General features: G+C 32.5%; 1 long non-coding RNA gene across 1 annotated transcript in view; it reads right to left on the reverse strand.

Moving 5' to 3' along the window:
* The window catches only part of LOC140440299 (uncharacterized), a 605,785-nt gene extending 596,758 nt beyond the window's left edge, over positions 1–9,027 (reverse strand). Inside the window, exon 1 of the long non-coding RNA XR_011950808.1 lies at positions 8,891–9,027. This is a non-coding gene — a long non-coding RNA (uncharacterized lncRNA). The remainder of the gene's footprint in view (positions 1–8,890) is intronic.
* Positions 9,028–26,856: the final 17,829 nt, after the last annotated feature.

Here is a 26,856-nt window from a genome sequence, read left to right on the forward strand (position 1 = left end):
AAATATGATTATATTTATAATACATTTTTAATAAGTAAAATTAAATAACGAATAATAATTTATCATCAATGGACATTCTTACCACTTCTTAAAGCAATCCAATGTAGTCCGTTGTTGCATCTCAAGAAAACCATTCCAAAATTTTCACTAAAAGAACAAGCCATCATCTTCAGTTTAATTAATAGATCTAAATTGCAACACTATCTATTGCAACTAGAACCACTCATTCAACCAAAAAATATTATTTGTAGTCAAGAATCTCTAATAATCGAGTATCTTTCCAGTAAAGCTGTAGTAGATGATTTTTTTAATAAAACAGGATCCAGTAAAATAAATAATAAAGTAATTCCATCATGTAGACTAATTACCCCATCAGAACGACTTTTCTTATCTAATGTTATTCCAACAATATCACACAAAATATTGAGGAAAATCTTTCCACCAAAAAATTCTCCAAAATCTAGGCTTGAAATTGATGTCACCAATAACGATGAGAATTGGAGCTACGAATCCTGAATACAGCCACATACTTAGTTTTAGGCGTTAAGTATACATAGAACCCCTAGATAATAACAGGTTGACTGCGTTACCGGTCCCCTGGGACCAGTGTTCGTTATTATTAAAGTGCGGCGTGTGAAAACTGCAAACTTTTAAAAATTGCGAAAGGCATATCTTCGTTAATATTCGTTGGTTTTAATTGCTAAAAACAACATTATACTTATCTTAAGATTCTAAACATTTTTAAAAGAAAAAATTGTACTGGGTTTTGGGGGCCGGTAACGCACAGAGATTACAATTAGTTACTCGGGTGCGAGACCGCTCCTGCGGGACCGGTGCATATTTATATACCTGCATGCTTGCGCAGTCAATCGACATTTAGTATCGTTTGTATTTCAATAGCAGGTGTGTGTGTCTACGTCCGTGTTTTACGTGGTTTTACTAGTCTAAAAATGTCATCTCGCGTTAAAAAGATTTTGTTGTTAGCTCAAACAGCTGATACAAACAAAACAAAAACTGTAGATTGTAACGAACCGAGTACTTCAGTTGAAAATAAAAAATTGGTTGCCTGTAAAGTCGGTTTTACGGGCGAAAATTTTACGTGACAACGTCTTTTTCTCGGTAGAATATTTATTGATATGAATATTATTAAATTGCACAATAGGAACAAGGAATTGAACGAAAATAAGAATTGCACAAATTTTAACTACAGAAATATATTTTGTTTACTAAAACATTGTACATGTAAACTTAAACTTAACTAATTTCTATTTGAGTGATTTTGTTAAGGATAGGACGATGATTCAAGCACGCATCGATTCAACGCGCCTAATTCTCTAGTGTTGCGCGCGCAGCGGACCGATCATGTTTGAGTGGGAGAGAGACGCAAGGCATTCGCCGGTCCGGCGGGCCTCTCTCTCGTTCGGTGACTCACTGTAACAGACGTGAGCGGGCGTTACACTTTTTCATGAATGACTCCGAGCCACAACCTAATTTAAAACGTTGTCACGTCAAAAATATTACGAAGATAACCCAAGTATTGTAAATTCGCCCCAAAGTCCAACTTATTTAAGAGACCATGTGCTTGCAGAGTTGCCAAATAGTGACAGTGAAAATAAACGGGACGATCCTTTTGATTCGCACGATTCTGTAATCGACAAAAACTATATTCTTTCTTTAGATGAATCGTATAGTGATGTAAGTGAGAGTGATTTATTCGATGATGATAATGAGACAAAAATTGATAACGAAAAAATGTCAGAATCTGAAAATGATGATGAAAATGGGTGGAATGATATAGGTGAGAGTAACAATGAAACTGGTGAGTTGAATCAATATCAAGATATGCCTATATTAAATTTTAACGTTAACGAAATAAAAAATTCTATAGACGCTTACAAGTTATTTGTAACCGATGATCTTTTACAGAAAATTGTCACTGAAACAAATAGATTTGCTCGGGAAATGTTGTTAAATATACATCGATCAAAATTATGTATACGTTACTGGGTTGACTGCGATATAGCCGAACTGAAACGTTTTTTTTAATATGTATAGTTATGGGATCAGTTGATAGTCCCGCAATAAATTTATATTGGTCGAAAGATCCCATGTTCAGGAATGAGTTTATTACGACTACCATGAGACGAGACGGGTTCCTTTTACTGATGCATTGCATTCATTTTTGTAATAATCAACAGTGTAATAAAGATGATCATCTCGATAAGTTAGGGGAAGTTTTAAAAGTACTGAATAAAAATTTTCAAGCTGCATTAACTCCAGGATGGATTTTGGTAGTCGATGAAAGTATAGTACCTTATCAAGGAAGACTGCAAATAAACCAATATCTGCCAAATAAAACACATCCGTATGGAATTAAATTATATAAGTTATGTACAGTGGATGGTTATACTAACATAATAATTGTTAATCGTGGTAAAAATACGACTACCAATGCAAATACTGCTCAGAGTGAGCAGATAGTGTATGATCTTCTTGAACATGTTGAATTCGAAAATGGCTACTATCGCTACTTGTATGCTGATAACTATTACTCGAGTTTACCTTTAGCCAAATCAATATTCAAAATACAAATAATTTATTGTGGAACCCTGAGGTCCAAGAGAAGAGGTATTCCCAAAAAAGTACCTAAAAAAATTAAAAAGGGAGAAATTTGGGGTACACAGAACAACTCCTTACGTATTATAAAATGGATGGACAAACGGCCAGTTCTGATGTTAAGCACTGATCCAACCCATACAACTACTTTAGAACCAACAGGAAAGCGAAACTGGCAACGTGAGTTTGTATTGAAACCAAAGGCAATTATTGATTACAATCAAGCAAAAATAGGAGTAGACTTTAGTGATCAGATGAGTTCTTATCATTCCGTTTTAAGAAAAAGTTTAAAATGGCACCGTAAACTAGGCTTTGAATTTTTGCTTGGAACATCTATTGCAAATACCTGGATTGTTGATAACAAGATTAGTTGTTCCACAACATTATCTATAATGGAATTTAGAAGAAGATTGGCGCAGGAGTTACTATAGCTGCACACGAAAACACCACTACTCCCAAAACAGTTCCACATACTTTTGTTAAACCGTCAGGACCTGGAAAAAAAAGAAGAAGGCAATGCCAAGGATGCTATCATAAATTAAGAGAAACACATTCAAGCAAACAGACAAGTAATATGGTGACAAAAGTAACAAGTTACTGCAATGAATGTCCTGGATAACCAGAAATGTGTTTATCTTGCTTTAATAGCATTCATAAAAAATAATCCATTTTTCTGAAACTTGATTGTTTTTTTTTTTAATAACTACGAAAAAATCTTTTATTTTCCTGAAACTTTATGTGTTTTTTTTTTGTTTAATAACTAAGGACATAAATATTATTTAGTTTACATATTTTTTTGTTTTTAAATATCATTTACACCAATAAAATATTAAGAAGTTTTGATCATTTAATCCAAATCTGTAAAAAATAGTAAGCTGTCTTGATACTTTAAAATATTCTTAACAGGAAACCTGATCAAAAAACGAATGACAATGGTAAGTTTTTAAATGTTTTTACTGTTAATAACTGATCTTAAAACTCGTATAATTTATATTATAAAACTGTAAAAATGTAAACTAATTACGTAACTACCGGCCCCCAACGGTCGGTAACGCACCGTGTTCACGCCAAGCCACCGGTCCCGGGGGAGCGGTAACGCACTGTTCTTTGGTTGACATATTTTGGGAACGCAGTCAACCTGATAATAACCATACCTGAATTTTTGAAAAAGTATTTTTATTTAGCGACCAATCGCTTTGTTTCAAATGCAAACAAAATAGATATCTTGCCTCACAACGTCCATCAGAATCATCTCCTCTTATTAATTCTGATATACTTAATTCGATTTTAACTTCTAATCCACCTCACAATATCACTTTGCAGAGATTCTTACAACAAACAGCGACGATAGTAATTCAAAAATTTCTTCACTTCCAACAAATTTGATGGAGGTGTCAAATCTGATCCTTCCAACAACTGAAAAATAAACAGAATCAACCAAAACACATCTATCGCAAGTTCCATCTTCAAAATAGCACTAGCAACCAACATATTTCACAAATTATGTAATAAAAGTAATTCTACATCCAAAAAAATAAGGTTTGACAGCAATTCTGCACCTGATAAAAACATAGTACCATCTATTCAGGACCCACCCTAAGAACAACAGATACAAATAGGCCAGAAATTTTAAAATAAAATTGACATAACTAAAGTAACAAAAGAAACCAAAGAAGATGCTAAAAGATTTATTAATAAACATTCAAAACTATATGACTTAGATTACTATTAATTTCAGGATTTACTAAATGAGACATACGGAGCTGAAGATGTCTATAATAATATTAAGGATTATAAACCGGATTTAACATCACTCATTAAAATGCTTGTTGATACTCATGCTTATTTTAAAGACTCAAAAATAAAAAAACCCAATCACACGACTACGCAAAAACTAGAAAAACTATTAAAACATGAAACATCTGAACCCGATAGTGATTCGTGTTTTAACTAAATCATAAATCATTTTCAGTAGTACATTACGATGGAATTTAAATGGGTAGTATAACAATTTAACCATGCGACAGCTTCTTTTCTCAGAGTATGCACCAGATTTTATTTCTTTAGAAGAAACGCACTTTAAAAATAACTCAACGCACAACCTGAAAGGTTACATTGGATTTTGCACCAAATGACCCAATTAGAACTATGCGAGTGGATGAGTAGCTCTATATATAAAGTCAAATATACCTGTCTAAAATATAAACTCATAACTGTAACAAAGCAGTCACTCTAACAGCATTGGCCTTACAAAAGTTCAATATTTGTAGCATTTATGTTTTACCAGACGAAACTCTCTGTAGTTATAACTCGACTGGACAGCACTAAAAGATTTATACAGTAGTTACCACTTCTCAATCTTAATAAAACACAGTTAATTTAAATACAAATACAATACCAACTCAACAATGATAACTAAATAAGGCAAATTGGATTTAATTTGAAAAAATTATATCAGAGAGTGAATCAGATTAAAATTTCGAAACGATTGACAAGACAGAGCTTTAATCAGCTTGTACTAGATGCTGCTAATATAGCCGTAGAACAATCTAAACTTTTGAAGAAACCCAACCCAATACAGTAATACCAAATTTAAGCTATGATAATGTAGCAAATAATAGACAACCTCCTACTGCTACTTCAGGTAACCAAGATTCAAACAGTATTCTTATGAATTTTTTAGAGGAATTTAAAGCCATGTTTAATTAAATTGTGCAATAAAACGACATGTTAATAAACATACTAACTAAATTCGTATGCACATAAAATTTTTTCTACGAATAGCTAAATGGAACGCCAATGGGTTGCTGAATTATAAGGATGAGGTAATAATATTTCTGCAACAAAATCTAATAGATATATTACTAATAGGTGAGACACATTTTAGAGACAAATAGTACTTAAAAATACCACTACCACCAGACAAGACTGACCATGGAGGTACAACAATTTTAATCAAACAGTCAATTTAACATTTCATGATGCAAAGTTACGTAAAAGACTGTATCCAAGCTACAGTAGTTATTAAAGTATGCTCATTACCTTACGATATAAAAATTGCAGCAGTACACTTCCCTTTAAAGCACAAGATTAAAACAAACAGATTTCTGATCCTTCTTTAACACGCTAGGCCCAAAATTTATCCCAACTGGTGACTTTAATAGTAAACACTCATATTTATCAACATAAAAACCAACGTACTGGCTAAAGGACCCCAAAAAAGACTACACCTCTTAGATTTTTACATCATAAAAGGAATATCCTACAGCTTTATGAACATAGTTCCAAGGTATGACCTATCGTCAGATCATTCACCGAATATTGCTACTACTAGCACCTGCGTAATTAACAAATAACCCACTCCAAAACTCCATGAACCTAGAACAAATTGTAACCTTTACCGAAAAATGCTGGATGAAAATATTAAATTTAACGTAAAACTCAGAAGCTCTCTAGAAATAGAACCAGCTACAAATAAACTTATAATAATATTGCAAGTCGCTGCAAAAGAAGCAACACTGAATGATGCAGATAAAAATAAAATCGGGGAGAGAATAAATATTTCACTAAAAAATAAAAAGCTTATTGGATACAAGAAGAGCAAGAGCGAAATAGCAACAAATTCGGCATCCAGCGGATAATCATTCTTATCGCTTAACAAATAAATTAAAAACATAACTAAAAACCGCAAGAGAACAATTAGTCAAAAAATAAGTAACACAAATTATTAATAGACACGACCACTCTTAATGAAAACCAATCAAATCATCCTTAAAGCCACAGACACATAGAACCAATGGGAGAGAAGCGATAAAGAAAAATCACAATTAGGTGCCCTATGGTATCACTAGATGCAAGTCAAGACAGTTTAGAACAAAAGTAAATGAAGAACTATCAGTAAGGTGGGAATTCCGAAAGGCAGTGACATGGGACCTCTGTTATATTTATTATATACGTCTGATCTACAGCAATCAAAAATAAAAGTAAATAAAAGCAAGTTAACCCACGTAACTTTCACTCTACAACACGAAACAATACAACTCATAATAATATATCAACAAGGAGAAAATACTTAAGACTAAAACAAATACCTTGGGCTACGCCTCTACCAAACCCTATGTTGGAAGGAGCATATCATTAAAAAAAGAAAACAAATCCAACTAATACAGCTAAGATAAAAAGAAATTTATTGGAAAAAACTCTAAACTGTCAATAAAAAATGAAATTTTAATTTATAAAACAGTTATCAAACCAATATATAGATATGGCATAGACCTGTTGGGCTGTAGTAGTAAATAAAATATTGCCATAATGAGAATATGTTGATGCACCCTGGTACGTAACCAACAAAGGAATCTATGAAGATATCAATATCTCAACGGCAAAAGAAGTAATCCAGTAAAAGAAATCACAATATATTTAAAAACTGAACACAAACTCCAATCCATTAATTTCAGTAATACCTTAATATCAAGTCATCAGAAGAACAAAGCGACGTTGGCCAACAAACCAGTAACATGGACACGTGATTCTCTCACTGAAGGAGTCCATATCACGTCAGAATCAAGAAACACGACCTTAGCTCGTCACATTAACTTATAAAAAACATTTTTTTATTGTGATTGGTAATTAATTGATCTTAAATCATGATCTTAAATATCTTAAACATATGTATGAATCGACTACTAAACTGGTACTAATCCGATTATTTTTTAACTAAAACTTGCGAAGAAAAAAAATGTTCAAGCACCAAAAAGAAATAAATTTTTATACGTAGGAATTTTCTACAAATTGATGAATTTTTGTATGTTGATGCTTCCCTCTATGTCCGTCTTTATATAAGTAATTAATAATCAAATTTCTTTTGTGGAACATGAGGCTCTTGTTTGTCAGTTCCTCAATTAAGTAATGTAATGTAAACATAAATGTAACCTAGGATTTTGTAACAGGCCTTGCAAAATACTTCGTCTCCACTTAGCTTTAACTCGGGAAAGTACTTTATCCAGCAGTTTTTTAAAAGATAGACAAATTTAAATTTAATATATACCAAACACCTCAAAACCACTAAACACGATACATTGTTTACTTTAAACGAATATTTGCCTGAAGCTGGCAAGATAAGTAGACCATTAAATGCAGGGTATATACCTACGACTTGCAATGCTAATGAAATAATCTTTTTTAAAACCCATAATTAACAAATAGTGAGCAATAGATAATGAGCTCGTTCATATCCAAGTTTTAAAAACTGGAGAGAAAAATTTTAAACTTTTATATTAACTATTTTTAAAACATGCAAAATAATTTGCGTTTAGCTTAAATATGCAGTGTTGTTTGAAATAATGAATATTATGCAATATACCTATGCATCTATATGCACTATGCATATATTCCGCACTCTAGTTATTAGTTTTATTAACAAATAAAATTCCGCTTAAATAAATTTTTAAAACTATTTTCAAAACCGTTGGGGAATAAACCACAATTACCGTAATTAAGATATAAAAATATTTATATGATTATTTATGGTGTATGTTATTATGTCCTTTAATATATCATCAACACAGTTTTTAGCTTGTGACAAAGATTCTGATGGTAGAGGAGTTTTTGTATGTAATAATCAAAATAGGTAATTATTATTTGAAAAACTGTATTTGTACTCTCATACACCATAAATCAATTTTTATTAAACATTTGATTTTGAGGTTGCACACTTAAATTTCAATTTATGTTTTCAATTTTTTTATCTTATTTTATACAAATATAGAAGACGTTTAAAATATTAATTTCTCATTTAAAATATTGGAAAGAAGTAATATTTTTAAAAGTTTTTTTATTATTATTTAATAATTTAAAGCTAAATCATTTGATTATTAACGCAAAAATTTCATTTTAATTGTTGTTATATATTTGTTTTCGTTTTGTTGTAACAAAAAGTAGAGACCGTATGATATTTTAGAAAATTTGTACTGCTAATAAGAAACATTCTTTAATAATGTTTTTAATAACAAATATTCAATATCGATTAACGATAAAACATACATTACTATTACTATTTACTTTATATAAATTTTAAGAGTGAAGCCAAAAATTTATTACCGTATATGGTAAAAAAATATTCAGACTGTTTCAATATAAAAATAAGGTCCCATCAACTTAAAAAAAACAGCGCGAAGTATTATTTAATCTTTATAATTACCATGGTTTAATTACACTTTTAGTTTTAAACAAGAATATAATCAACAACTATCGCTAACAAGCTCACTCCCCTTACCTGTCAGTTCAGATACAACTTTAATCTCGAACCATCAACTGTCACAAAGTTTAAAACAATTTTCGAAAACTCCTATTTCCGCGAAGTTTTCGTGAAGATCACGTGGTTCGCACAATTCCGGGAAACGTCCACACGCGCCAGAAGCCGCGGAACATGTGCCGTCGTCGAATAACGTCGGGACGTTGTGGATGCCTGCGTCCAATACGGGACGGCCTTCGCCGCTACGTTGTCAAGTTTTCGTATTAGTCCAAATACAACCATTCAGTAATAGAGTTTTAAACAATTAATAAGATAGAGTAAATAATGTGAAAATTATTGCGAAGAGAAAGAAAATCAATGGTACTTTACGCAGTCTTTTGTAAAAGCTTATTACATTAAATTTTGGGTTATTATCAAAAATTCAGAAGAAATTATTTACCAGTTTATTTAAGTTGTGAAAAATATACTTGTGCAGAAAAGCCAAATAAATACACAAATAATGAAGTATCTAGAGAATGAAAGGTAAATAATTAACTGAAAATATCAGCTATAGGGGAATAAGATGCTGCTGGTTGGAGGTTATCAAGAATGTCAACAAACAGATAAAAACAATATTTTTCAATAAAAGTGGAGGAAATAAAATAAATAAAATTGACTCGAAAAATATTCACCAAAATTTGTATTACAAAGTGGTACGTGTTGGGAAAAAATCTGCTATGGAGAAAGGCAGCAAATATTTCCAATCTCAGATTCTAAAATATAGAGACCAAACTATAAAGTACAAAATTTAAGGTTATTAAAGTATATTATGTAAATTATTCATAGGTCGGTTTTTTTAGTAATGAAGTCATCAGGAACAGTTTCACAAGGAATTTTGTTAAAAGATTTTATTAGAAACTATGGAAAAACTTATTTTTTTAAAAGATCTAGCTGTATAAGTTTTATAAGTTAACTGGCTGATTAAGACAACACTGAAAAGTAGAGCATTTTTATTGAAGGTTGGGAAAATAAATACTCGAGTGATATTTGTAAAGGTAATTTTTTAAATAATAATTACTAATACACAAATAGAAAATAATTTTTTTTCTTTTTTTTTTAATGGCATAGGCAAGTGCCATACAGCCAGTCACAACATGAAAATATTCTATCCAGAAAGAAGATTGTGTAGTACAATATAAAAAGATAATATAAAGTTCAAACTTAAGTAGCATTACAAATTTTAAGCATTAAAATTATTGTTAAGGATAGGATAGAGATAAAACATGGACACTCGTTTCTCGTCTAGGGACCCATCAAGACATTGCTTTTAAGACAAACAATAGAAAATAAAAGAATTAATAAAACCTTCATGATTGATCAATTAGTGACAGAGAGAAAGATACTATTATTATTATACTAATTATTTGAATTAACACTAGCAGACTTTATTATTCCGCGAAAAAACGCATAACGGCCATCTTTTAGGTTTTCGACTTACAACTCATGTTAGAAGAAAGTTAAACAAACGTATAAATACCTCCTTTGGTTTCGTTTTAGTTTACATATCGCCGGTTTACCATTCTCCTTCGAAATTCCAGCCTCTTCGTATATTGTAGATAGCATTTAAACACACTTATTATAAAATAATAAATCTGATATAGTTAGAGAATGTGTTTACAGAAAAATATTTGTAGAAAAATTCAATTTAGAATTTCGTAAACCAAAAAATGACACATGTGCAAAGTATTTGCGAGGCGTCCATATAACCATTGTTACCATTGGTAACAGTTGAAAATCTTGCAAATAAATATTTTATGACTACTGTGAAATAATTCCATTTATATTTTTTACCAATAGAAACATGTGTTAATAGTAATTCAGTAAATAGCCAACTGGAAGCAAAAAAATATTGGCGAGTTTATGCGACTCGATTGCATGTTACGTTGTTATCACTTTTGTTTGTGGATACGTATGTTGGTCCGTCGGCTATCGGTCGGGACCGGCCCGTGTCTTAAAATTTTAAAAGCACGAGGGCGTGGGCGCGCTGTGGGTATTAGTAGGCTTGTTACCATTTTTTGTTTTGGTTACTTACTCGTTAGTATCTCTTACAGTCAGAAAAGTCGTTCTTGTATAATTTTGAAGAAAAAATGAGATTATTGAAAATTGTAGACCAACACCTATTTTGAGCTTATATTTTACAAATTTAGTTGGTACCGTGAAAATTCTTGGTTATATTGTTGCAAAAAAATATCTTCTGTTTTTTACAGAAAAAAATTGGCGGACCAGTGGCGGAGTCCATGATTTAAATAGTTGTAGAGTTTTAAAAAGGAGAGATGAAGTTTCTCTGTTAAATGTAAGATCTGTAGCCAGTTTGGCAAAACAAGAATAGAAAGTTTTCTTAACCCATTTGATCCCACGACATTTTTTTTTTTTTCGATAATATAAGATTTTTTTGAATGTACTTATTGGATTTGAATTAAATAGTAACAATTTATCTTAATTTGACATAAAAAAATTTAATTTTTAGCAAAAAGTAGGTGTACTCATACGAGTACAATGGGCTGATCGGGAGTCAAAAATATAAAACATTGTGTAAAAATAAAAATATTTTATTTTCTTACAATATAGGTACATACTTGGGTATATCCTGTATTGTAATCTAACTAGTATGAAATTGTACAAAACAATCACGTTCAATACATAGAGTAACTTCACATTTTATACAAATCCAACGTACTCTTTGATGGCATAAGCGACATCGAAGTTGTTTGTCTATTTTCTTTGGAAAATAACCGCTTTCATCCATTTTTAGACTAATTGGTACAGATCCTGCTAGTCGTTTTCTAGAATAAGTAGATTTTCCAAAACTTCTTAACCCTAGAATACTAACCATCGTAATTTTTACGACGCCAATGTCATTGTTGTAGGATATTGTGGAAGGGGTACACCAGTATCTCTCGCCCGCTCATCTATTCTTACATTAGTGTATATCGAAACGTTTTACAAGTACAGTGACGCCTACACTATTAGTGAAGTACCTGCAAATGAGCACAGCTTCGTAAATATTACGAAGGTAAGTGGTAACGTTATAATTGCCAAAAACAACGATATTGTCAGTTTTTATTTTTTTTATTGTCAGTTTTTATTTTTTCATTATCAGTTATTTTTTTATTATCAGTTTTTATTTTTTTTTTAGTGTGAAATATGAATATGAAACAAAGAGACATGCACAGGCCCCTCACGCAGCGGGAGTTGGAAGCTGAATTGCAATTGTGCGTGGAAGAAATTTGGCAAGATGAATCAGATAACAATTCTGATAAATCGAAAAGTGGATCTAAAACAGAAGATGTCGTTTTAGAAGCATTCAGTCCATCTGAATCAGAGTTCGAACCATCAAGCGAAAACGACTCAGATTCCGACCATGACTTGCCATCCACTAGTAAGAAAAGAAAAAGAAGTTCTAAAAAGAGTAATGAGTTGGAAAAACAGTTTACTTCAGTGTTTCCAAGAAAAGAAAGTAATGGCTCTAAAATCGACAAGGAAAATAAATGTCCTGCTCAGCAAACTCTACCAAAAGAAGAAAAATCTCCAGAAATTGCAGCTAAAGAGAAGGAAATTCGGTTGCCGTCGAGTCTAAAAGGTAAAAATGGACACAGATGGTCCTCTCAACCAAAGGCCGCAACTAAAACTCCAAAACGTAATTTCGTACATTTTGTTCAAGGCCCCACTAATAAAACCAAGAAAGCACAAACTCCCTTAGATGCTTTTCATTGTTTTATGAGTCCAAATTCACTGGAAAAAATTCTAGAATATACAAATGCCGAAATTTCTGTTAAGGCACAAAAATATAAAGTCGAAAAACTTACAAACTCGAAAGTGAATATTGACGAATTGCATTCACTCCTAGGACTACTTATTTTTGCTGCTGCCCAAAAAGACAATCATTTAGCGACAAGACAAATGTTTGATGACAAAATTTCTGGTGCGATATATAAAGCAACTATGGGCCGGGAAAGATTTGAATTTCTTGTAGAATGTTTACGTTTTGATGATAAAATATCTAGACCACACAGAAAGGAAACAGACCTATTAGCAGCCATTCGTGAAATATGGGATGATCTTATACAGAACTGCAAAACGTCCTATAAGCCCGGATCATACCTAACAATCGATGAGCAGCTACTGGCTTTTAGGGGAAGATGTCCTTTCCGGATGTATATCCCAAACAAGCCAGCCAAATATGGACTGCAAATAGTAATGCTGTGTGACGTAGGTACCAAATATATGTTCGATGCAGAATTGTATTTAGGAAAGGGAACTAAAACCAATGGACAGCCTCTAGGAGAATATTATGTAAAACAATTAACTCAGGGTGTATACGAAAGTAAGCGTAACATAACCATGGATAATTGGTTTACGTCAGTACCACTAGCAACGGAGCTCTTAAAACCTCCTTACGATTTAACTATTGTTGGTACCCTACGGCAAAATAAAAGAGAAATACCTCCCGAGATGATAAATCTCAAAAATCGTAAAATTGGTCATTCCTTATTTTGCTTTGATGGTGAAAAAACAATGGTATCCTATAAGACAAAAGTAAATAAGTCTGTGCTTCTTCTGTCGACAATCCACAATGGTCCAGTAGAATGTGATCGAACAGGAAAGCCAGATATCATTAAATTTTACAATGCAACCAAGTACGGAGTAGACACATTTGACCAAATGTGCGGAAACATGAATATTTCCAGAAAAACACGAAGATGGCCTCTTTGCCTGTTCTATGGCATATTAAATATAGCTTGCCTAAACTCTTGGATAATTTATAATCATAACCAACAACGACAGCAGAAAAAAAACCATCACCAGAAAAAAATTTATGGCCATTTTGTCTGAACAACTAACTAAACCTTGGCTACAGCAACGTGTAAATTGGCCAACTTTGAACCGCTCGGTAAAGTTACTTATTGAAAATATTTTAAATCTGGAGCCGCAGCAAGAACGAATATGCCCTACTGTGTCAAAACGTGCCATGTGTCAATTTTGTCCGTCTAAAAAACGTCGAATGACAACTCATCATTGCGAACACTGCCGACGTCCATTTTGTGGTGAACATCGCGCCCTTTGTTGACAGCAGTGTAGTTCTAAAATTTAGAATTTATATTTTTTTGTGATTTTCAGGTTTTAGAAACATCTCTTTGTTCAAAATAATTTGTAAAATTACGTTAAATAAAATACTTTTTCAGTGACCACATTTTTTTCTCAGCGTAGTAAATTTTACGATGGTTAGTATAAATGAAGGTAAAAATAAGGTTAGTATTCTAGGGTTAAATAATGACGTACTAAATCTCGATGAAAAGCCAAAAGATCAATTTCTTTATTTTTCATATATGTGGGTAAAAATGGGCCACCTCCAATTCTTACCTTATATACTGAGTCGGTAGTTATTAACCGATTGGTCAAAGAGATCAACACCACCCATTAAAGCGTTGTATGATAAAAAATGTTTTGGTTGAGGTACATCAATTTTTCGTTTGGCCGCAGCACACAACGATTTGCTTTTGAAAGTGGTTTAATACTATCGTAATTTAATGCCATTGTGACCACATTGTTATCCTTCCATTGTACGAAAAGTAGTAGACTTGTTTTCTCAAAGCAATATTCGAAATATCTACAATTCTTCTTTTTCATTACAGTGGAAGTAACAAAGGACTTTTTTTATACGATTTTCTCTTGCTGTGCCTGTTGCTTTAAAGCCCTTCTCTTTTAAAGTTTTCATCAAATTGTAACTAGTAAAATAATTGTCAAAAAATACTTCGTGGTCAGTAGGCACATCAACGACATCCAGCATTTTTAGAACAACTTGTGATCCTAAATGCAATGCCGCGACTTTTGATTTATCCACTGATGCTCCGCAATATTTGTCAAAATTGTAGCAATAAGCAGTTGAACTACAAAGCATCGAGTCCTTGTACCCAAATCTTACTGGCTTTTCCCTTATGAACTGTTTAGATGTGTGATGATTAAAATACTTTATCATCGCTTCATGAATTAATAAGTCTTTGTGAAATATGCCAAATTGTTAAAAATTTTTATTTAGTTTGTTCATGAGAGGCCTCACTTTATATATTCTGTTCCTTGTATCAATTTGCGAACTATCTGCAAAATGTAGGTATTTTTTAATTTCTTGGACACGGTTCCTTGAAATTGCATTAGTCACGAGGGGAAACTGAAGATCCTCATCTAAATACCAATAGTTGCGCTCTCGTGGCAATCTATGGTATCCAGTAAAAAGTAAAATAGCCAGAAATATCTTTATCTCTTCCTGCGTTACATGAAATTGATAATTATTATTTTGAGCGGCATATAAATTTGTCTGCTGTGTAATAATATTCAATAATTTTATTGTCGAAAAATTGTCAAATATTTCTATAGGAGATTTACCTCGGATTTGTTCTTTCATATTATCCAGACGACCCTCGTAATTTCTTTCGTCCAGTCAGATTTCTTGGTTTTATTTTGACCCTTCAGTAAATTTTCTTTTCTAATAGCAAGAGGAAGATTATCTTCGTCGTTATCAGAGTCATCACTCATGTAATGCACTTCTATTTCTCCGGGAACGTCATTCGGAAAGCTTTGAGTCTGAAGATCATCCTTATCTATGTCCTCATTGTCAGTTTGATAGTCAGTCTCAGGAGGAATAACTACCACCGATACATCTTAATGTGTGGAATTCGCTACGTCATCTGTAGCTAAAGCAAAAGTTCTATAACGTTTTCCATAAAACCCAATGGGACTAATAGGCGGCATTTCTTGAAAATCCATTCCAATACCAATATTATAACCCACTGGACTTAGATGAGTACAGGTCCATTTTGTAATATAAAAACAACAATAATAAAAAACATCTTATACTGAATAAATAAATATACTACCAGTACTTACCCTTACAACAACGAAATTTAAAAAAATGATAAATAGTATCAAAATCATAAAATAACAAACACTTCAATGATCCAACAAAAATATGGAGGTTTGCTTATAATTACTTCGGCAAAAATTAGGAAGAAGAATGCCACCTAGGGTATTATTTGTAAAAATCTAGTAGAACACTTCCTAATAGAATCGGACATACACGTGGAGTACTACTTTTTTACCAGATGTGTCACTACTAGACCATTTTTGCTGTTGTACTTTTTGCTGCTGGACGAGTACAGTGGGACCAAATGGGCCGACCAGCGTTTAAGGCAAATATTACTACACATAATGAAATTGTTAAAAAATTAGATATATCATTAGCAAAAAACACACTTATAGATGCTGTATATTTTTTGGCTAAATAAAAATTAGCATTTTGAGGTCTTTTTGAGGACAATGACACTGACAATCGAGGGAATTGTTAGAAATAATTACCAAAAAAGATCGAAAATTTTGGCAACATCTAGAAACGTAATTTTTTTTTTTTCGGGACTTTCAATGAGTTTCAGTGTGGAAATAAACTAATTGTACAGACTTATGATGGTGCGGCTGCAATGAGTGGGCAACAAAACCGCCTACAAAAACTGGTTAAAGATAAGTATCTACAAGCAATTTCTGTTCATTGTTATGCGCATAGACTTAATTTGGTTTTAAAGCAATCAGTGAAACATAATAAAAAGTGTAAAATATTTTATCAAACTTTATCAGGACTTTCTGCATGTTTTCCATAACCTTCCAAAAGGGCTGCTGCTTTGGATAAATTAGTACAAAAATGTTTACACATTCATTGTATCATAATTCAAAACTTGCAGTTTCGACATAGGTTCTTCTTGCTTTGAGGTACAGATTTTTAGACATGTAAAACACCAAAGTTTTGCCTTGATAAAAAACATTCAAGTTATAGGATTTCTTTCCTGAGTTTCTAAAAGTTCTGTTGGTATCTCTTTTTCGTTTTTTTATTGGTACTAACGTAGTAAGTTTTTGTTATTTGTTTTATAAAAAAATTGCTACTTTATAGGTAGACCTCCTACTTTCGTTCTTTTTTCTAGAAACGGACATACCGATAATCGTCTACTAGTTACTTTGATGAAGAGTCGCAAACGATAACAATCTATATTATTTATTTGGCAGGTTTGTTGGATACAAATATCTTAAATAGACATCTACCATGGAAACCAAGAAATCGCTCATATATAGTAACATAAGATGATCGCTTGTATGACGTTCTGCAACTGTCAATGAATATTTCCCATTTTTCAAGTATATGTTCAAAAGTAGCATCTTTTTTCTCTCCTCTCTACTTTCTATATTGTTAACCCTACTACAAAACATGCAGGATCTATAGAATGAACCAGAAAGTGTAGGATTAGACATATATGTTTATATATATATTTATTAACAAAAAATCTGTAAAAACGTAAAATCCATATTTCTTCTCTTAACATATACAAAACTAAACCCGCTATGTATTCATAACCTGATATCAGAAGAAAGGAAGTAATATATTTAACAAAATAAAATACTAATATACAGGATGTTTAATTTAAAAAATGAGAAAATTTTTATTTGAAAATAGTAATTTTACTGTATATTCTATGTCAAATATAATAAGTTAGAAATCTAATTTAGTTAATCACAAGAAAGACTTCGACATATCACTTTAAACCTTACCATTTTTCTCAATAAAAGTAAAAATATTTTCAAAATTGTTAGACCTATAAAACCTTATACAAACTGTTCATATTAAAAAAAAAATAATAATAAAAATGCTTCAAACGTGTTCCGTTAAAAAAAATAAAACTTTATTTAACCCAGATATTACTGAAACTTTTATTGTTAACATTTTGAAATAATTTCGAATTTTCATGGAAATTATAGCATATGGAACCAAAAAACACAATCATATATTTTTTTATGATGATACCTGTCAAGTTTTGACATGTTCTTTTAAAAGGACGGTAGTAATATACGGTACCAGATATCATATATATTTTATTAGTATCAATTTATAAAGAATGAAAGGATTTAAAACAAAATTTTGGATGTAAAGGTATTTTGCACTTTTCACACAAAAACTGGACTTTTTTGTGACAATATCCACATCGCGATTGCTTTTCTTGATAAAGAACCAAGTGGTTAATACCGTCATATCTTGAATTGGCTACCGAATTCAAATTCCGCTTAGAAGGTCCGCGTTTTGTTTCTTTTTTAAAAGTTTCCAAAATATTAGTTGCAATAGATCTTCTAAATTCAAGTTGATCCAGTTTATCGTCTTGAGTTTTGTGAATCAGCCACGCATTTTGAATAGTCATATCAACGCAATGAGCAAAAAAGGGAAAATACCATTTCTTTCCTCTTATGGACACTCGATATAAACTGATGTTCTGGTCACTGCGATCAACGCCACCCATGAAGTTTTTGTATATTCTAACAATATTTGGTTGAGGAACTTGAATATGTTTTTTCTCTGCTTGTGAAAATCTCTTTACAGAGAAGCAAGGCATTACTGGTACAAAATTGGAAGCAATAGAAACGATATTATTATCATGCCAGCGGCAAACCACTATTTACCACGTTCAGTTTTTTTCATAATAGATGAACAGGGTAAAGGGCATTTCATGGTGCGATTTTCCCTTACAGTGCCTGTACCAAATATGCCTCTTTGTTTTAGCTCATGCAGTAAATGAATAAAAGTAAAATAATTATCAAAAATAAGATGGAATCGCCTTTGAGGCCATACTTCACTCAATCTGTCTGCATAGGATAGAACTACTGATGCACCCAATCCAAGGACTTTATATTGTTCAGGTATTGTAGTGGAATTACCTTGGTACGGAGAAAACCAAACTATGTATCCCAGACGAAGGGCTCCTACCCACATTTTGTACCCCCAACGGATTGGTTTTCCCCTGATGAATTGTTTTGTAGGATGTCGACCAAAATACGGAACCATTGCCTTATCTATGCTGTGATGTTGTTCTAAAGGGGAAAATTGTATAAATTTTTTGTTTATTACGTCGAACAGGGGTAGCATATTGGCAAATCTATCAAATTTATCTAATGACAAGTTATTGCAAACATGCAAAACTTTCATTATGTGGGAAAATCTATCCCTAGATATAGCAGCTACCACCATTGCGTTGTGCGAATCGTCACGATTTTCCCAGTACATGTACCTTTTCGGCACAACCACATAACCACTTAATACAAGAACGCCTATAAAACATCGAATCTCATTTTGAGTAATGTCGTTCAAAAGATTTCTTTGTCCTGCGTAGATGTTAGTGTATTCGGTAACTAAATTGATGACTTCATCATCAAAAAACAAATTGAAAATTTCCATCGGCGACTGAGTCATTTTCGGTCCAAATTGAGTTTTCCAGTAAGTACAATCAGGGTGTTGATACAAGTCTCCTTGAATCCAGTGTGCAGATATTCTCTTCTCTAATTGATGGGGCAGCTTTTCCTTGGAAAGAAACAAAGCCAATGGTATATTGTCATCATTCGAATCTTCTTCTGGTAGGCTGGAATTTACAGAATCTTGTGGTAATTCAGTCGCGTTGTCAAAAACAAGTTCTACATAGTTTCTCAACTGACTACCCGGTAAATTATTTATTGTAGTTAGTTCTTCATCGCCGGAGTCGCAATCGGTGACATCATCATTGGCATTTTCTGGGAGAAATATGATCAAACCATCTGGAGGGACTGGGATTTCATCAGAATCAAGCTCTTCTAATAGCTCATGCAATTTGAGAGGCCTCCTGAAACAATACGCACGTTGGTAGTACTAATTACTACCGTCCTTTTAAAAGAACAAAATGAAATCCCAAGCGGCGAGATTTTAAAACAACGTGACAATTATTCGAGCCAAGAATATACGTACATAAGTTCCTATTATACAATAATCCACATGCCAATGCCGTGAAATAACAGTTTTTTAATTCTAGACTTACCTCCAATTATAAGCATCCATTTTGTAGTCCAAAACCTGGCAATTTACACAGATAACCTCACAATTACACCATGTGCGCGCACTAAAATCAATAAAACTTGTCGAATGCTGGCTCTTGAAAACACTCCATCTAGAGCCATCTATCAGTTGGTAGCTGTACTAACCTAAATTACGCATAATTTACACTGCCTTTTAAAAGGACGGTAGTAATATCTGGGTTAATCCCGAAATATAATTCAGTTTCGTTATAAACATTTTTTATATTTATAAATTAACTATATTAAAAGAAAGCCAGAGGTTTGGCGCAACCTGTATGTATATTATTGGTTCAGTCTTGTCCTGATAAATCTTGACTTACTTTTCTGTATCAACAGTCCATTCTTTAGATAGTTGACCTCTAAAAATTATAAAAACAAGCTGATCTTTTGCTGTGAATGTCAATTTTGGAACCATAAAAAGATGCCAAAAAGTTTAACACTCCTACTCTCTGGCTTTCCCCTAAAACCCACATTCGTAGGTGGGTCTGTACGCCGTAGAAAAAAATATTTTAAACAAAAAATATACCTAGTCATTTTAAATTTCTTAACACTTTTTGTGTACAATAAACCGTTTACTCAGAAACAAAACTTGCGACCGGCGATTTTAAATGTCAGTTACGTGCGCGAAATCAATTTTTTAAATACAGTTTTTATCGACTCGACTGCAAACAAACAAACAAAAAATTGGCGAATACAGAACGGCCTTTGTACATAACTGTAGTAAGCTTTGATCCCCCAGTAAAATGTCGCCATTTCACCTAGAGTATGCATGTAGGTATTTGTGTACGATCCGGTGCCGCTGCTAGAATTGTGTCTCGCTGGCAGTACTTGGGCGAAGCGCATTGTTTCCTGATTTCGAAGGTCGTCCTTCCAATTTCTAGACTGGCCTGTGTTAAGTGACTATATGCAGTCAATAGCAGAAATATTAAGATTTATTGTCCCATTTAAAACAACCAGAAATATGGTCAGAATGGACAGTTGTATTATGCTGTTATGAAACAATAGGAAATCGTTACCGTCTTTGCGGAAGTATTTTCCTCAACGTAAGATCGTTTGTGTAGGAATAAAATCCTGTTCCTACGTTCCTACGTCCTATATATATATATATATATATATATATATATATATATATATATATATATATATATATATATATATATATATATATATATATATATATATATATATATATATATATATATATATGTATATATGTTCCGAAAGATTTCCGCCGTTCATGAGGCGGAAGTCCAAATGAACAACATGGAGTTCATGACATTCCTTGTGCAGACTGTCCCCGATCCTATATAGGCCAAACAAATCGTAGAATCCAAAATAGGATTACCATTCCATTTACGTTTACAATTACGTTGCCATTTTAACCCCATCTTCATACAGGTCACAAAATTGATTTTGAAAACTCCAAAACCATAGCCCACATCCACTTCTATAAACCAAGAATTATTTGAGAAGTCATAGAAATTGAAAAAAGATCAAATTGTCTAAATAAAAGAAATGACGGTATCCGGTTAGCTTCGACATGGAGACCTCTCATGAAGAAAATATCGTCCGTTCCACCCGCCATTCTAAATCAATGTTCGCGCCAAACTTCGCGCCAATCTCCGCGGCAGTCCCCGCGCCAATCTCCACCCAAACCGCGTCACCATCGACGGTATAAATAAACCGTCCGCTGTTCCAAGTAGCAGTATTGCATTGGTTAGTGATCAGTGTAGTTGTGTCTGGGATATAGGAAGCTCTGAAGAAGACATTACAGAGGACGTCGAAAGCTCGGCGCAGTGATAATGGACGCGGTTCAACCCTTAAGACTGTTGAGTTTAATATTAATTCTTGCATTGTAACAGTATTAATCTTTGGGTTTAATATATATAATATATATATATATATATATATACATATATATATATATACATATATATATATATATATATATATATATATATATATATATATATATATATATATATATATATACCTATTCTATACTTCTTTCAAATAACTTTGTTTAACACCAACAATATTACAATACTTTAACAGACTGACAACTGATAACTTTAAAATTCAAAATACAACTGGTACCCACTTTTTTGGGGGTCCCAAAATTGAAATTTACGGTTAAGCAGCATTTTCTTCCGTGACGACTGGAGTACAAGGACTTACCTAGAGCTGATTATATTGGATATCTAGGTCTGTAGATTGTATTGATTTTTAGTTTTTTAATATTTAATTAACAAATTTTATTAACATACATCTAAATTAATTACTGTTCGATAGTTTTAAACACAAACTGAAAAAAATACCTCTATAAAATCCAATTACTGTTTGTACTCGTATAAATACGACATAAGATATTGATCTCGTTGAACAAGTCAAACAAAATAAATCTTATTTTCTTTACGAAAGTATGTCATCTGATCTAGATACGTGCATTTTAAAAGCAGTTATTGTATATTTTTATTTGTACCTTTAGAATATCTTAATACTGAAATCGATATTTAGAAAGGTAAGCACAATGTAAATACTTATTTCAGAACTACAAACAGATTGGGATTATCCCATAAACATCAAAATTTGAGCATCCCATCTCAGACGATCATTTCACCAATATGCTCCAAATATAGCATTTATCCCAGTTTACGACCCTCAATGTTATCTACCCCTCTTTTACTATCCTCCTTCCGATTTCTAATACCAGGATGATTTATAAGATACCTTTTGAGTCAACGTAAAACCAGTTTTTAACCTAAAATTAGATTATACTTGTTTATTTCTTCCATGTAATTTTTTTATTTATACATTTAAATTTGTGTACTGATTTTTTTTGTGCTATTTAAGGGAATTAGATCCTAATGATAATTTATTTTAACAAAGTATATGAACATAATACAAAATATGTTTTTAATTTAAAAATTTTTGTCACATTGGTATTGAAGTATGGTCGTAAAATGTATCCTCATCAGAAGAATGAAAATTTAAAAAATTAAAATATTTGAAACATCGTAATTATATTTACCAATAAAGTGTTGGAGAGTTTAAGAAAAAATAATAATTATAAGGAAATTTTCAGCATAGTGGTACCTCGACATACGAGTTTAATTCGTCCTGTAATTGTTTTTCTCCTTTTTCTTTTTATGTAGACATGACTATATCTGTTTTTCAATGCGCCTCCAGTAAGTTGTCGTTTCATCGTTTACGTGGTCTTCCTACTGATTGTCGTCCTATTGGAAAACCCTCTCTTAACGTATTTACTACTCTATTTGTTGTCATTCGGCTCATATGATCCTTCCATTCTACTCTTTTGTTTCTTACCCAGTCCTTGATATTTTCCATTTTGTATCTACGTCGGATATATATATATATATATATATATATATATATATATATATATATATATATATATATATGTATATATTTCTAGCTCTGTCCCATAGTGTTTAATTATCAATTTTTCAAAATGTTTTCATCTCAAAAAGAGGTGTGCGACAGGGATGTATATTGTCCCCATTATTGTTCAATACATATTCAGAGCACATTATGAACCTAGCGCTAACGGATATATACGAGGGGATACTTATAAACGGAGAACGATTGAACAACATAAGATACGCTGATGATACTGTCATTTTTGCAGACAGTCTTGAAGGTCCGCAGACAGTGGTGGCAGAACTAAGTAGCAGGTTTGGGCTTGATTTTAACATCAAAAAAACCAAACACATGGTTATAAGCAAAAATAGGATACCACCTGGTCAATTACTAGTTAACCAACAACTCATAACACAAATCGCCAACTTTTGTTATCTGGGTGCAAACTTAAATGAACAGTGGGACCAATCGACGGAAATTAAGATAAGGATCGAGAAGGCAAGATCAGCTTTCGTCAAAATGAAAAAAATCTTTAATAGCCACGATATAAAATTAGAAATAAAAGTTCGTTTACTAAAATGCTACGTATTCTTCGTTCTTTTATATGGCGTGACGCCATAGACCTTAACTGAAGCATTATTGAAGAGACTTAAAGCATTTGAGATGTGGTGCTACAGACGCATGTTGAGGATCTCCTGGATAGACAGAGTTACCAACGAAGAAGTACTACATAGAATGGGTAAAGAGCGCGAACTAGCCGTAACCATAAAACGTCGCAAACTAGAATACCTGGGCCATATAATGCACAATTAAGAACGATATGACCTACTTCGGACCATACTTCAAGATAAGGTGCATGGGAAAAGAGGTCCAGGACGAAAAAGAATATCCTGGCTGCATAACCTGCGAAGATGGTTTAACTTAACCACTACCGGACTTTTCAGGTCAGCAGTCAACAAAGTCAGAATAGTTATGTTAGTGTCCAACATCCGTAACGGATAGGCACCCTAAGGAGAAGTTTTTATTTTTGGTGTTTTAACATCCTTTTTGTCCTCCCTGAGTCAGATTGTGTTTCTGCCGCATACGTCATTATTGATCTGAAGACTGTTTTATAAATTCTGCCTTTCATTTTTCTTTTCCGATATTTTTATTTCTCCATAATGTTTGTTTAGGCAACCTGCGGCTCTGTTTGCTCTACTCATTTGATCTTTTACTTTTGTTTCGAGCTTTCCTTAGCTAGATAATGTGATGCCTAGATATTTAAACTTCATCACTTGTTCTATGATCTGACCTTAAAGCTCCAATTGACATATTAGTAAATTTGCTGCTATAACCAAGCATTTTGTCCATTTTGGAAAAAATTAATGTGTTCTGGCAATTATATTAATTTGGTGCAGCCTATGTTGTAAATCGTCTTCACTTTGAGAGAGTAGTATTGCGTCGTCCGCATAGAATATTTCAAGGTGTTTTCTCCCATTTGGTATCCTGTTTTAGTTTTTACTTTTTTTATTATTTCATCTATAATCAAGTTAAACAATAAAGGGCCAAGGGAATTTCCTTGTCTTATCCCATTGCCGGCTTGAATTTGAATAGGGTCAGTTAGATCTTCTTCTACTTTTTTTTATTGTGTTGTTTTGGTGTATTTTTAATCCTTTTGATTATTCCTAGAGGTATCTTTCTTGCGTACAATAAGTGGGTAACACTTTTTAATTGGACCCAATCGGATGCCTTCTTAAAGTCCACAAAACATAGATATGCCAGTTTATTGTATTCCAATCATTTTTCTTGCACTTGCCCTATTATAAATATAGCGTCGGTACATAATATTTCCGACCTTGTTGTTCATCTACTAGTGTTATAATTTTATTAAGTTTATTTGTTACTAATTTAATTCTTAATTTTAGTATTGTGTTTAATAAATTAATTGGGTTATTAGGATGCTTAATCTCCATTCTTGGGAAATTTTGTTTTGTTCTATTATTTTTTGGATTAGTTTTAATAGTTGTTTGTTCAGATCTGGTCCCTTCTGCTTTAGGAGTTTGTTCGGTATTCTTCACCTCTTGGTAAATTTCTATTTTTTAATTTCCTTAATGCTTCCTTCACCTCTTCCTCATTAATATTTGTTTCTCCATTTGCCGTCACCTCTGAGGTTGGTGGTTCATTATCGTAAACTCAAGCAAATATGGATCGAAAGTAGTGTGCCCATATTTCCCGCTAATGAATGTTTTGGTTTTTATTAGCTCGTTCATCTCCTTTCTTGGTTCTCTGATCATTCTCTATATTTCTTTTTGTGTTCCGTAGAAGTCGTGTTTTATCTGTTTTGAGAATCTCTGCGAGTGTTTCCTTTTTATTTGTCTAACTAAAGTATTCGTTTCATTTCTAATTTGCTTATAGCGGTTGTATGTGTGTTGTGTTTGTTATGTTTTGTATTGTAAAAAAATTTTCTTCCTTTTTTCACATTTTGCCTTCATTTTCTCTCTAAATCATGGGGTTTCTTGTGAATGGATAATGTTCTGTGTAAAACTAAAGGTTGCTGGTGAAATAAAATTAGAATTAATTATAAAGAAAAAATGCAATATTTTGACTGTAAATAAATTAGCGTTAATAGCAAATATTAATGGATATGGATTAAAACCAATAAAATGGATATGCTGTCGGCACGCTGTCTCAATAGAAAGTGTCCGCATTTGTAAGGATAAAAAATCTGCACCTACAACTTCTAAGGGGTGGTCAATGGTTCGTGTGGCTAGTGCATCCCATAAATCAACTCTATTATGGGGCGCTTTTAAATGGCGAAAATCTAACTTAATGGTCACAGTAACATAATACTTTACAGCGTTTTTTATGGTTTGCAAGGAAGTGACCCAAAATAACAAAAAAAAACCGAATCTTTGAACTTAAAAACAGATGTGTTTAAGTCAGATTAACAATGACATTTTACTGAATAACAGAAAATAATATCTTTCAAAATTAAGAACTAGTTAGAATAGACCATTAAATATGAATATGAAAATAAATATTAAATACTTTCCCAAACAGATATATACCTTGGTTAAAACATAATACCTATATCAGAGATATTTGTCCACGTCCAAGTTCGTTGTGCGTGCAGAAATTTATCATCAGGTCTCCATTTTCGTTTTTAATATTTTCATTACGTTTTTGCTTAGTTCCTGGTGTTACATTATTACCTATTCGATTTTGCCTTGGTGTTTTAGGCTTTTTATTTTCTGGTTTGTATATTTCGATGATGTTTACGTCTCTTTCTACATTCTTATTTTTCTGTTACAACTGTACTAGTATGTTAAATTGTTTATGTTTCAAAGTAATGTTTCCCATTGAAATTAACTGAAATGCCATTAATCCGTTTTACCTCAGTTGTTTTTTTCTCCCTTTCAGGATATTTCAGAAATGAGTTAGACCAGTTTTGTTGAACAACTCCGATGCACAGTCAGTTGCAACTTATTCGTGGTAATTTTAATCCACGAACTCTACATCTTTCTCTCACTTTCCCGAGATCTCATTCATATTTCTTGTAGAGATAACCTCCTCCATCAGTGGTTTCTTTTTTAAACCATTTTTTCGTTGAACCATCGTATGCTACTACAAATGTAGATCGTTTAACTCCTGGGTTGTCAGCTCCTAAGACTGTTCATCGACCA

The sequence above is a fragment of the Diabrotica undecimpunctata genome, chromosome 1 (assembly GCF_040954645.1).
Source record: "Diabrotica undecimpunctata isolate CICGRU chromosome 1, icDiaUnde3, whole genome shotgun sequence".
NCBI lineage: Eukaryota > Metazoa > Arthropoda > Insecta > Coleoptera > Chrysomelidae > Diabrotica > Diabrotica undecimpunctata.